Source organism: Rhinatrema bivittatum, chromosome 3, assembly GCF_901001135.1.
Source record: "Rhinatrema bivittatum chromosome 3, aRhiBiv1.1, whole genome shotgun sequence".
NCBI lineage: Eukaryota > Metazoa > Chordata > Amphibia > Gymnophiona > Rhinatrematidae > Rhinatrema > Rhinatrema bivittatum.
The window spans coordinates 1,233,510-1,245,477 of record NC_042617.1 but is presented as its reverse complement, the minus strand read 5'-3'; the positions used below and the strand labels follow the sequence as shown (position 1 = coordinate 1,245,477).

At 48.4% G+C, this 11,968-nt stretch overlaps 1 protein-coding gene across 2 annotated transcripts in view; it reads left to right on the top strand.

Moving 5' to 3' along the window:
• Nucleotides 1-11,968, top strand: part of MEA1 (male-enhanced antigen 1) — a 97,419-nt gene that overhangs the window by 66,803 nt on the left and 18,648 nt on the right. The gene's annotated exons all lie outside the window — the stretch shown is intronic.

The following is an 11,968-nucleotide window of genomic DNA, read 5'->3' as shown; positions in this document are numbered from 1 at the left end:
CCGTTCCGGATTCCCCCTTCCGGGGTGGTTCCATCGGTGCCTTCTGGTATATCTCCACCGATATATCCTTCGGTTCCATCCATTCCACGCCAGGCACCGATTCCATCGACAGCACCGAAGCCATCTATGGCCATTTCTGGTTCCACCTACGGCAACCGATTCCACCTCGGTTTCCATCGATGCCTTTAGAGCCTCAGCCAGGTCCATCAGGGTTACAAACCCCACTTGATCCCTACGATACCTGGGGTGATGATGATGATACATCTTCTGACACGGATTTGCCTTCGCCTCCATCTCCTACAGAGAGTAGAAAAAGATCTCCTCCTGAGGATCTATCTTTCATTAATTTTGTGAAAGAGATGTCAGAAGTTGTAACCTTTTCAACTACAAATCTGAAGCTGATGACAGACACCAGATGATGGAACTCCTTCAATTTCTGGATGCTCCAAAAATCATCGCTTCCATCCCTATACACCAGGTGTTTTTGGATCTGCTCAAGAAAAACTGGGAATCTCCTTCATCAGTGTCCCCAGTTAACAAAAAAGCTGACTCCACCTACCTTGTCCAGTCAGCACCAGGTTTCCAAAAACCTCAACTGGATCATCGCTCTGTTGTGGTTGAGTCCGCGCAGAAGAAGGCCAAGCGTCTTAAGCCACACTCTTCTACCCCCACCTACCAGGGACAACAAGTTCCTAGATAGTGTTGGACGGAAAGTCTATCATGGAGCTATGTTGATTTCACGCATAGCTTCATATCAACTTTATATGACTCAGTACAACAGAGCCATCCTTAAGCAGATGCAAGACTATGCTGACACGTTACCAGACCAATACCAACCGCAGCTTCAAGCCCTTCTTCACAAGGGATTTGAGGCAGGGAAGCAACGAGATTAGGACTGGCCTACGACATATTCGATGCTTCCACAAAAGTTTCAGCCACAGCCATCTCAGCCAGACGTTGGGCTTGGTTAAAAATCATCCAACCTTCGCCCAGAGGTTCAGGATCGTCTTGCTGATTTACCCTGCTTAGGCGATAATTTGTTTGGAGAGCAAATTCAGCAGATTGTGGCGGAGTTGAAAGACCACCATGAGACGTTGAAACAACTCTCATCTGTCCCACCTGAGCTGACCTCCAAGCAACCGCAAAAGAAAGACTCTAAGAAGTCATTCTTTCGACCCACGGCCGTTATTACCCTCCATCGGCCAGGCCTCGTCCAGCTCGATCCTCTACTAGGCCTCAGCCGCGTCAGCCTAGGAAACAAAGGCCTACTGTAGCCCCTCCTCCTGGGCCTGGCGGCTGGCCTTTGACTCCCCTGTAGGGAACACATGCCAAACCCCTCTTCCGGACATCCCTGTAGGAGGTCGACTGTACCATTTTCTACAACCTTGGTTGCAGATCACCTCAAATCAGTGGGTGCTAACAATTATCGCACAGGGTTACCACCCTCAACTTCATAACTCTTCCGGCAGACTCCCCGCCTCTTCAAGCGTGGAGTCTATCCACCCATTTGGCTCAATTACAACAGGAAGTATCTCTTCTTCTGCAATCAAATGCTATAGAACCCGTTCCTCCCTCTCAACGAGGCAAGGGATTCTATTCCAGATACTTCCTAATACCAAAGAAATCGGGGGGACTACGTCCCATTTTGGACCTTCGAGCCCTCAACAAATACCTTCAAAAAGAGAAGTTCAAAATGGTAACCCTAGGCGCGCTGCTCCCTCTGCTACAAAGAGGGGATTGGCTGTGCTCTCTCGACCTCAAGGACGCTTATACCCACATTGCGATCACACAATCCCATCGCAAATATCTGCGGTTTTCTAGTTGGCCACGACCATTATCAATACCGTGTCCTCCCTTTCGGTCTATCTTCTGCCCCACGAGTCTTTACCAAATGTCTCGTAGTGGTAGCAGCATTCCTCAGGAAGGAAGGTGTCCACGTCTACCCATACCTGGACGATTGGCTAATCAGGGCCTCCACCCAACAGATAGCTCAATCCTCCCTAAAATTGACAATTCAAACACTCCTTTCCTTAGGGTTTCTCGTCAATTACGAGAATCTTGCTTAGTCCCGTCTCAAACCTTATCCTTCATTGGAGCAGACTTGGACACCTTGCAGGCAAAGGCTTACCTTCCTCTTCAGAGAGTCCACACCCTAATATCCCTGGCTCGCCAGCTCCAGTCTCAGAACACTGCCACGGCTCGCCAGTTCCTCATTCTCCTAGGACACATGGCATCCTCGGTTCAAGTCACTCCCATGACCCGACTAGCCATGAGAGTAACACAATGGACTCTACGACACCAATGGATTCAAGCTTTTCAGCCTCTGTCCTCCATAGTCACAGTCACACAAGCGCTGCGCCTATCCTTAACCTGGTGGACGACTCAGGTCAACCTCCTTCAGGGCTTACCCTTTCTTCCACCGGATCCGCAAGTAATCCTAACCACCGACGCTTCTCACATCGGTTGGGGAGCCCATGTGGACGACTTTCAAACCCAAGGGTTATGGTCCAACGAGGAAGCCGAACACCAGATCAATTTCCTGGAACTTCGAGCAATCCGCTATGCGCTCCGCACTTTCAAAGATCATCTCTTTCATCAGATAATCTTAATCCAGACGGACAACCAAGTGGCCATGTGGTACATAAACAAGCAGGGAGGCACAGGCTCCTTCCTTCTGTGTCAGGAAGCTGCGCAGATCTGGGCGGAAGCCCTCTCCCACTCCATGTACCTCAGGGCCACTTACCTGCTGGGAGTAGACAATGTATTGGCAGACCAGCTGAGCCGTGTCTTCCAACCGCACGAGTGGTCACTCGATCCTCTGGTAGCGACCTCTCTGTTTCACAAGTGGGGTTCTCCCCGCATAGACCTCTTTGCGTCCCCTCAGAACCACAAAGTGGACGATTACTGCTCTCTCTCTCATTCGGAGCCAGCACTCTCGGCCGAGGGATGCATTCTCCCTCAAGTGGACAACCGGTCTGCTCTATGCATTCCCTCCACTTCCTCTTGTGTCAAAGACTCTCGTGAAGCTACGCCAGGACGGGGGAACCATGATCCTGATAGCACCTTACTGGCCACGCCAAGTATGGTTTCCAATACTCCAGGATCTCTCCATCCGCAGGCACATTCCTCTGGGAAAGGACCCGCATCTGCTCACTCAAAACGACGGATGCCTCCTCCATCCCAACCTCCAAGCCTTGTCCCTGACGGCATGGATGTTGAAAGGTTAGTCCTTCAGCCTTTCAACCTTTCAGATTCCGTTTCTCGGGTCCTGATAGCTTCACGAAAGCCTTCCACAAGAAAGTCTTACTCATACAAATGGAAAAGGTACACATCATGGTGCACTTCAGTCCCTTGATCCCCTTTCTTGTCCAGTCTCCAAATTCTTGGACTATTTATGGCATCTCTCTGAATCAGGTCTTAAAACCTCTTCTATCAGAATGCATGTCAGTGCGGTAGCCGCCTTCCATAAAGGTGTACAGGGTGTCCCTATTTCAGTACAACCCCTAGTAACACGTTTTCTTAAAGGCTTGCTCCATCTGAAGCCACCCTTACGTCCTCCGGCCCCATCTTGGGACCTTAACCTGGTTCTTGGTCGTCTAATGAAACCTCCTTTCGAACCTCTGCACTCCTGTGAGTTAAAGTATCTCACATGGAAAGTGTTATTCCTTTTGGCTATCACTTCAGCTCGCAGGGTTAGTGAATTGCAGGCCCTAGTTACCTATCCGCCTTACACTAAGCTCCTGCAGGACCGGGCGGTACTCCGCACTCACCCTAAATTTTTACCTAAGGTAGTTTCTTCTGAGTTCATATTAATCAATCCATCATACTACCTATCTTTTTTCCCAGGCCCCACTCCAACTCCAGGGAACAGACTCTGCATACCCTAGACTGCAAACGAGCTCTAGCTTTTTATCTAGACCGTACAGTTGCTCACAGGAAGAGCACTCAATTATTTGTCTCTTTTCATCCTAACAAGTTAGGACATCCTGTGGGTAAGCAGGCTCTTTCCTCCTGGTTGGCGGACTGCATTTCTTTTGCTATCAGCAAGCTGGCATTCCCTTTCAAGACCGTGTGAAAGCACACTCTGTGAGGGCCATGGCGACGTCAGTGGCACACCTTCGATCGGTGCCGCTTCCTGACATCTGCAGGGCTGCAACCTGGAGTTCTCTCCATACCTTTGCAGCCCACTATTGTTTGGACAAAGCTGGAAGACAGGACTCCATCTTCGGCCAATCTGTCTTGCGTAACCTTTTTCCAACGTGATGTACCAACACCCTTCCACCTTCCCGGTAGGGTGCGGATGCCCTTTACCAAATTCCACCCCAGTTGTAGTGCCTGTTGCACGTCGTTGGGTACATTTGGTGCAAGTCAGGACATCCTCAGCTCGGTACTCACCCATTTGTGAGGACAACCATCCTGCTTGTCCTGTGAGAAAGCAAATGTTGCTTACCTGATGTAACAGGTGTTCTCACAGGACAGCAGGATGTTAGTCCTCACGAAACCCGCCCGCCACCCCGCGGTGTTGGGTTTGTTTTGTTTTTACTTTCTAGGCACTGCCTGTAGCTTTGAAAATCAGACTGAAGGGAGACCCCTGCTGGCTGCAGGGTCAGTGCCTTGCTGGGCATGCCCAGTAGGGGCCAGTCAAAGTTCTGTTTAAACTTTGACAGAAGTTTTCCGTGGTGGGCTCCATCCTCGATGTCACCCATTTGTGAGGACTAACATCCTGCTGTCCTGTGAGAACACCTGTTACATCAGGTAAGCAACATTTGCTGTCTTTCTGCAATGGCCTTATCTTCCCTAAGAACCCCTTTAACCCCTCGGTCATCTAAAGGTCCAACCGACTCCCTCACAGGTTTCTTGCTTTGGATATATTTTTAAAAGTTTTTATTATGAGTTTTTGCCTCTATGGACAACTTCATTTCAATTTTTCTCTTCGCCTATCTTATCAATGTTTTACACTTAACTTGACAATGCTTATGTTTTATCCTATTTTCTTCAGATGGATCCTTCCAATTTTTGAAGGATGTTTTTTTGACTAAAATAGCCTCTTTCACCTCACCTTTTAACCATGACGGTAATAGTTTTGCCTTCCTTCCACCTTTCTTAATGCGTGGAATACATATGGACTGCGCCTCTAGGATTGTATTTTTAAACAATGTCTAAGCCCGTTGAACACTTTTAACCTTTGCAGCTGCACCTTTCAGTTTTTTTCTAACTATTTTCCTCATTTTATCAAAGTTTCCCTTTTGAAAATTTAGTGTTAGAGCTGCAGATTTACTTATTGTCCCCCTTCCAGTTATTAGTTTAAATTTGATCATGTTATGATCAGTGTTGCCAAGTGGCCCCACCACCGTTACCTCTCTCACCAAATCCTGCGTTCCACTAAGAATTAAATCTAAAATAGCTTCCTTTCTTGTTGGTTCCTGAACCAATTGCTCCATGAAACAATCATTTATTACATCCAGGAGTTTTATGTCTCTAGCAAGTCCTGATGTTACATTTACCCAGTCAATATTGGGGTAATTGAAATCTAAAATAAAATAAAACCGCTAAAACTTTAAGCGGAGAAATGGTGTCGGGTCCGAAATTATAATGGACCTTCAGTTTCTGTTAAGTCACCTCAGCAATATTTGGCGATTTCTGAAGCAACAATGGCGTGGAAGATTTGCCTACAATCCCGTCTGTAAGACGCATGGGGAGTGCTGGATCCAGGAGAGTCAGAAAAAATTCATGTCTCTGAAGCAGCAGTGTTGCGAAACGCGTGTGTTGGACTACTGACCCAGACAGCCACTGAAGGGAAGTTATATCTCCTGTACTCTTTTTATATATAAGTTCATAAAAAAGTTAAAAATTGAATACTTGAATACTGGACTTTTTTGGACCGATGATTAAAAGTGACCCAATGAAGTGCAGAAACACAAGTTCTAACTTGTAAGCTCAGTGGGTGGTATGATGGTGCCTAATTTCATATAATTGTGTATCTCTTTAAATTTATAAGAACATAACACACAGCATTACAGATTGAAAAAATATTGAACCACGTTTTTTACTTTTATGTTACATTAATCGTGGGTCTATAGACTAAGATATTTTTTGTACTTGGTAATTGAAATCTCCCATTATTATTGCACTGTCAAATTGGTTTGCTTCCCTGATTTCTCTTAGCATTTCATCATTTGTCTGACCATTTTGTCCAGGTGGATGGTAGTATACTCCTATCACTATACCCTTACCCAATACACATGGGATTTCTACCCATATAGATTCTACTGAGCATTTTAGTCTCTTGTATGATCTTTATCCTGTTGGACTCTTTACCCTCCTGGACATAAAGTGCCACACCCCCACCAAGTTGATCCTCCCTATCATTACGATATAATTTGTACCCTGATATAGCACTGTCCCATTGGTTATCTTCCTTCCACCAAGTCTCTGTGATGCCAATTATGTCAATCTCATCATTCACTGCTATACACTCTAACTCTCCCATCTTACTTCTTAGACTTCTGGCATTGGCATACAGACATTTCAAAGTGTGTTTTTTGTTTGTTTTAACAACCTGCTTTTCAGTTGTTTGGGATAATTCGGAAATCATTAGCTTTGCTGATTTTTTACATATTGGCATATGGACTATTTATTTTATTTTATTTTATTTTAACAGCTTTTAATATACCGGTGTTCGTGCAAGCACATCACGCCGGTTTACAATAAACTTGAGAAAGGAGGAAATTACAAAAAACAGGGAGTGGGGGAGTGGAGCAGGAGCGAAAAGAGGGGGGGGGAGAGGGGGGAGAGAGGTAAAGGAGGAAAGACAGCAGCTGAGAAAGGTACAAGGAACGTATCAGTATTTACAGGATAGGTTGCTTAATGAGGTTAGAACAAGGTTGATTTTTACAGTGGTTAATGAGGAATAAATAGATTATATAATGATATATATTAAAGCTTAATTACAGCAGTTATGGTGGATTATATTGATAACTTATTAAACAATTAAACACATATACATAAAGTATTAGCTTATTTACAGCAGTTACAGCAGGTAATGGTGTCTTGATTTCGACATATAGGTTGTAAGTTTTAACTGGGTTACAGTGGAGCACGGTAGGAAGGTGGCGGGGGGGGTGAGAGGTGGGGGGGGGGTATAGGGAAAGGGTGAGGGGAGGGAGGGTGGGGGTATGGGTGGGTTGACGGGTGATGCTCGGGTGGATTCAGGGTGGTGAGGCAGGGGAGAGACAGGGGGGGAGCGATTGGGGGGGTTTCAGGGGGGTAGTCTATAGGGGGCTGGAGCAGATTTAGGGGGGTGGACTACGAGGGGCTGGAGCAGTGGTAAGCCTGTCGGAAGAGCCAGGTCTTAATGCCTTTTTTGAAGATGGTTAGGGAGGGTTCAAGACGGAGGTGTGTGGGGAGGGAATTCCAGAGGGTGGGGCCTGCGATGGTAAAGGCTCTTTCTCTGGTGGCGGATAGGCGGGCAGTTTTGAGGGGAGGAGTGTGGAGGGTGCCTGTGGAGGTGGATCTAGTCTGGCGGGTGGAGAGGTGGAAGTGGGGCATTTCTTTAAGCCAGGGGGAGTTGTTTTTGTAGAGGGTGTTGTGAAGAATAGTAAGGGTTTTGTATTGGGAGCGGAACTGGATGGGCAGCCAATGTAGGTCTACTAAGATGGGTGTGATATGCTCTCTTTTACGTGTGTTAGTAAGGATACGAGCCATGGCGTTTTGAAGAGTTTGTAGGGGTTTGATGGTGGAGAATGGGAGGCCTAGTAGGAGGGCGTTGCAGTAGTCCACTTTGGAGAAAATAGTGGACTGTAGGACTAATCTGAAGTCTTGAGTATGGAGTAAGGGCTTGAGTTTTTTGAGGATCTGGAGTTTGTAGAAACCTGCTTTGAGGAGGGACTTGATGTGTGGTTTGAAATTCAGGTGTTGGTCAAGGGTGACTCCCAGGTCTCTTACGGAGGGGGGGTGGTGTGGGGGAGATGTAGGGGGGGCGGTGGTGTGGTGGAGGTATCTTGTTCAGGTTGCTTGGATATAAAGAGTAGTTCGGTTTTGGTTGCATTGAGAGCAAGGTGTAGGTCGGTTAGTAGGGAGTTGATGGAGACTAGGCAAGATTCCCAGAAAAGGATGGTTTCATTGAGGGTTTTTTGAATGGGTATGAGAATTTGTACGTCATCGGCGTATAGGAAGAAGTCCAGGCCTAGGTTTGAGAGTAAGTTGCAGAGGGGGGAGGAGGTATATATTGAAGAGGGTGGAGGAAAGGGATGATCCTTGGGGAACGCCTTGTCTGAGGGGAATGTGGCATGATTCAAAGTTATCAAGTTTTATGAGGTATTCTCTGTTAGTAAGGTAAGAGGTGAGCCAGTCTAGCGCTGTGTCGGTGACTCCTATCTCTGTCAAGCGTGTGATAAGGATCTGATGATTGACAGTGTCGAAGGCTGCCGAGATATCTAGAAGGGCCAGTAGGTAAGATTTTCCTTGGTCTAGTCCGATGAGCATGGTATCAGTGATGGCTAAGAGGAGATTTTCGGTACTTCGGCCTTTCCGAAAACCAAATTGTGAGGGGTGCAGGAGGTTGTGGTCCTCGAGGTAGTTGGTGAGCTGGGTGTTGACTACTTTCTCGAGGACTTTCACGAGGAAGGGTAGATTGGATATGGGCCGATAGCTTGCTGGGTCAGAGGGGTCAAGGGAGGGTTTTTTTAGGAGGGGTTTCACAACGGCGAGTTTGAGGGGGTCTGGGACTTTGCCGAAGGTAAGGGAGCAGTTAATGAAGTTAGCTAGGGGTTTGGCGATGGTGGTGGGTATGGAGAGGAGGGTTTTGGAGGGGATTGCGTCTAGGAAGTGTGTGGCCGGTTTCATTTTTTTGAGGATGGTCTCAATTTCTAGCGTGGAGGTGGGGTCGAAGGCTTTGATGCAGGAGCTATCATTTTTAGGGGGGGGGGGGATGTGGGTCATGGGGTTATGGGGGAAACGTTGGAGGATGTTCGAGATTTTGTGCTGGAAATAATTCGCAAGATCCTCGCATTTTTTCTTGGAGTTTTCTTCAGTCGTGGCAGGGTGGGGGGACTTGGTGAGGTTATTGACGTAGGAAAAGAGGGCGTTGGCATTGAATTGTAGGTCGTGAATTTTTTTGGCGTGAAAGTCCCTTTTGGCGATGATGGTGGCTTGTCGGTAGTTGTGCAGTGAGAGTTTATACACTGCTTTGTGTTGGGTGGAGGGATGGCGGCGCCACAGGCGTTCTTTTGATCTGAGGTCTTGTTTCAGACTTTGGAGTTCGTTGGAGTACCAGGGTTTTTTTTTGTTCTGAGGGTCGGGGATTTCTTTGTGTAGCACGGGGCAGAGTTTATTGGCTATGGATTTGGTTATATGATTCCAGGAGTGAAGGGCTGGATTTGAGAGGTCCAGGTTTTCTACAGCTTTGTCGAAAGCTGTGGCTATGTTTTCAGAAGAGCAGGGTTTATGGAAGGAAACAATTTTCCTTTGGGTTGGTGATATCTTGGTGGGGGGAGTGAGGTTGATTTGGGCATTGATGATGAAGTGGTCGGACCAGGGTATGGGGGTTGTTGCGGGGGGGCAGGGTGTAGATAGATGGGAGTTGATAAATAGGAGATCGAGGGTGTGCCCTGCCTTGTGAGTGGGGGAAGTGATGAGCTGTTTGAAACCTAGGGCTTCGAAGGTGGTTAGGAGTGTTTCGCAAGAGGGGGTGCGGGGTGTGGAGTCCACATGGAGATTAAAATCTCCGAGGATCACTGCGGGAGAGTCTGTTTTGAGGTTGTCTACAATGAATTCGATGAGGGGGGAGGGGTCGTGTTCGATGAGGTTGGGTGGGGCGTAAATGAGGCAGATCTGGAGGGTGGGTGATTTGAAGAGTCCGATTTCTAGTTTGGGCGGGGGGCAGATGGGTTGGAGTTTGAGGTTGAGGTGCTTTTTTGCGGCTAGGAGTAGCCCACCCCCTCTCTTTTTAGGTCTTGGGATGGAGAAAGTATCGTATAGTGTTCCGGGGAGCTGATTGAGATAGACATGGTCTGTTTCTTTGAGCCATGATTCAGTGACGGCAAAAAGGTCAGGGTTATCATCCGTGAGGAGGTCATGGATGATGGGGGCTTTTTTTAGGATGGATTGTGCATTGATGAGGGTTAAGGTGAGGGTGATTAGGCCAAGGAATTCGGTGAGGGGAGAGGTCAAGATGGGTATTAGCGAGCTGCGAGGGTTGGCAATGTGGAGAGGGGGGGCGCGGGGTTTGCGCAAGTGAGGGAGATATAGGATGGGTACAGATTGTATGCACATGTCTGGTGTGGTGAGGCAGGGAGGGTGGAGTAGATCTTTTGAGGGAGGAGTCTCTGGATTCTCTGGGGTGTGGGGAAATTAGGCTGGTCTGCGCTAAGAAGGGAGCACGTGGACATCAAGGAGTGGACAAGCATACAGAGGCAGGCACAAAAGACAGTATAGGTTCTAGCAATACAGTAGCAATATAGGTAACAACAAAAAATATTGAATCATGTATCGTTCTTGTAAGGTCATGCACTCTTGGATGGCAAGGGGGCACAGGGGCGGTTTGGGTTAATTGTAGGATGAGATATGGATTAAGAGTTGTAAAGGCGAGGACTGAGGAACAAAAAATTGCATGTATCGTTGTGAGTCCTGTGGTGGCGGTCCGTTGCGAGAGTGCGTTGCTGCAGGGGTGTTAGGTGAGGTTTTACTCACTTTTAGATTATTTGACGTCTGGGTGTTGCTGGACATCTGCGTGTGGTTTGGAGACCAGTTGTTGGCTTCTAGTCTGTTTCTTGTAGGATGGCGGATGAGAGGTTTGGGTACTTTGGCTGTGAGGTCTGCTCTGCGGGTCTGCACTAAGGGGCGCACAAAGGGGCAGGCCCCTTTGTCGCGCACCTTCGGCGCGCGACGCCTGGGGAGTGGGCCGGGATTTAAATCCCCTCCCGGTCGCGTCTCGGTGACGTCATCGGCTGCGCGCCTGGATGGGGGTCGGCGCTGAGATCGGGCGCCTGGATGGCGGTGAGTATTTTTAATTTTGGCCTCGTGGCCGGCGGTGGGCTGTCGGTGGTAGGGCGAGCTTTACAGGCCTTACCCCGATAGGTCCCGGCGCCGGCTGCGCGGCCCTGGCTCCCAGCTCCTACGTCGGGCGTCGGAGGAGGGTCCTCGTGGTCCGCTGGAGGGCCGAGGGAGAAGAGAGCGCCCGAAGATCGCGCCGGGATTTAAATCCCCTCCCGGTCGCGTCTCGGTGACGTCATCGGCTGCGCGCCTGGATGGGGGTCGGCGCTGAGATTGGGCGCCTGGATGGCGGAGAGTATTTTTAATTTTGGCCTCGTGGCCGGCGGTGGGCTGTCGGTGGTAGGGCGAGCTTTACAGGCCTTACCCCGATAGGTCCCGCTTTTATTGGAACCTCTCTGTTGGGATGCCCTAATTCTCCTGTTTCATTAGTATCCTTCAAGGATACATTTCTCCGAACCATGCACTGCTGAGCGACTGTCTGCTTTCCCTCTTGTTCTAGTTTAAAAGCTGCTCTATCTCCTTTTTGAAAGTTAGTGCCAGCAGCTTGGTTCCACTCTGGTTAAGGTGGAACCCGTCCTTTCGGGAAAAGTCTCCCCTTTCCCCAAAAGTTTCCCCAGTTCCTTACAAAACTGAATCCCTCTTCCCTGTACCATCGTCTCATCCACGCATTGAAACTCTGGAGCTCTGCCTGCCTCTGGGGACTTGCGCGTGGAACAGGAAGCATTTCAGAGAATGCTACACTGGAGGTTCTGGATTTAAGCTTCCTACCTAAAATCCTAAATTTGGCTTCCAGACCCTCCCTACCACATTTTCCTATGTCGTTGTTGCCCGCATGTACCACGACAGCCGGCTCCTCCCCAGCACTGTCTATAATCCTATCTAGGTAATGCGTGAGGTCCACCACCTTCGCACTAGGCAAGTTACCAGGTGGTCCTCACATCCACCAGCCATAAAACTCTATATAATGATAAGATGG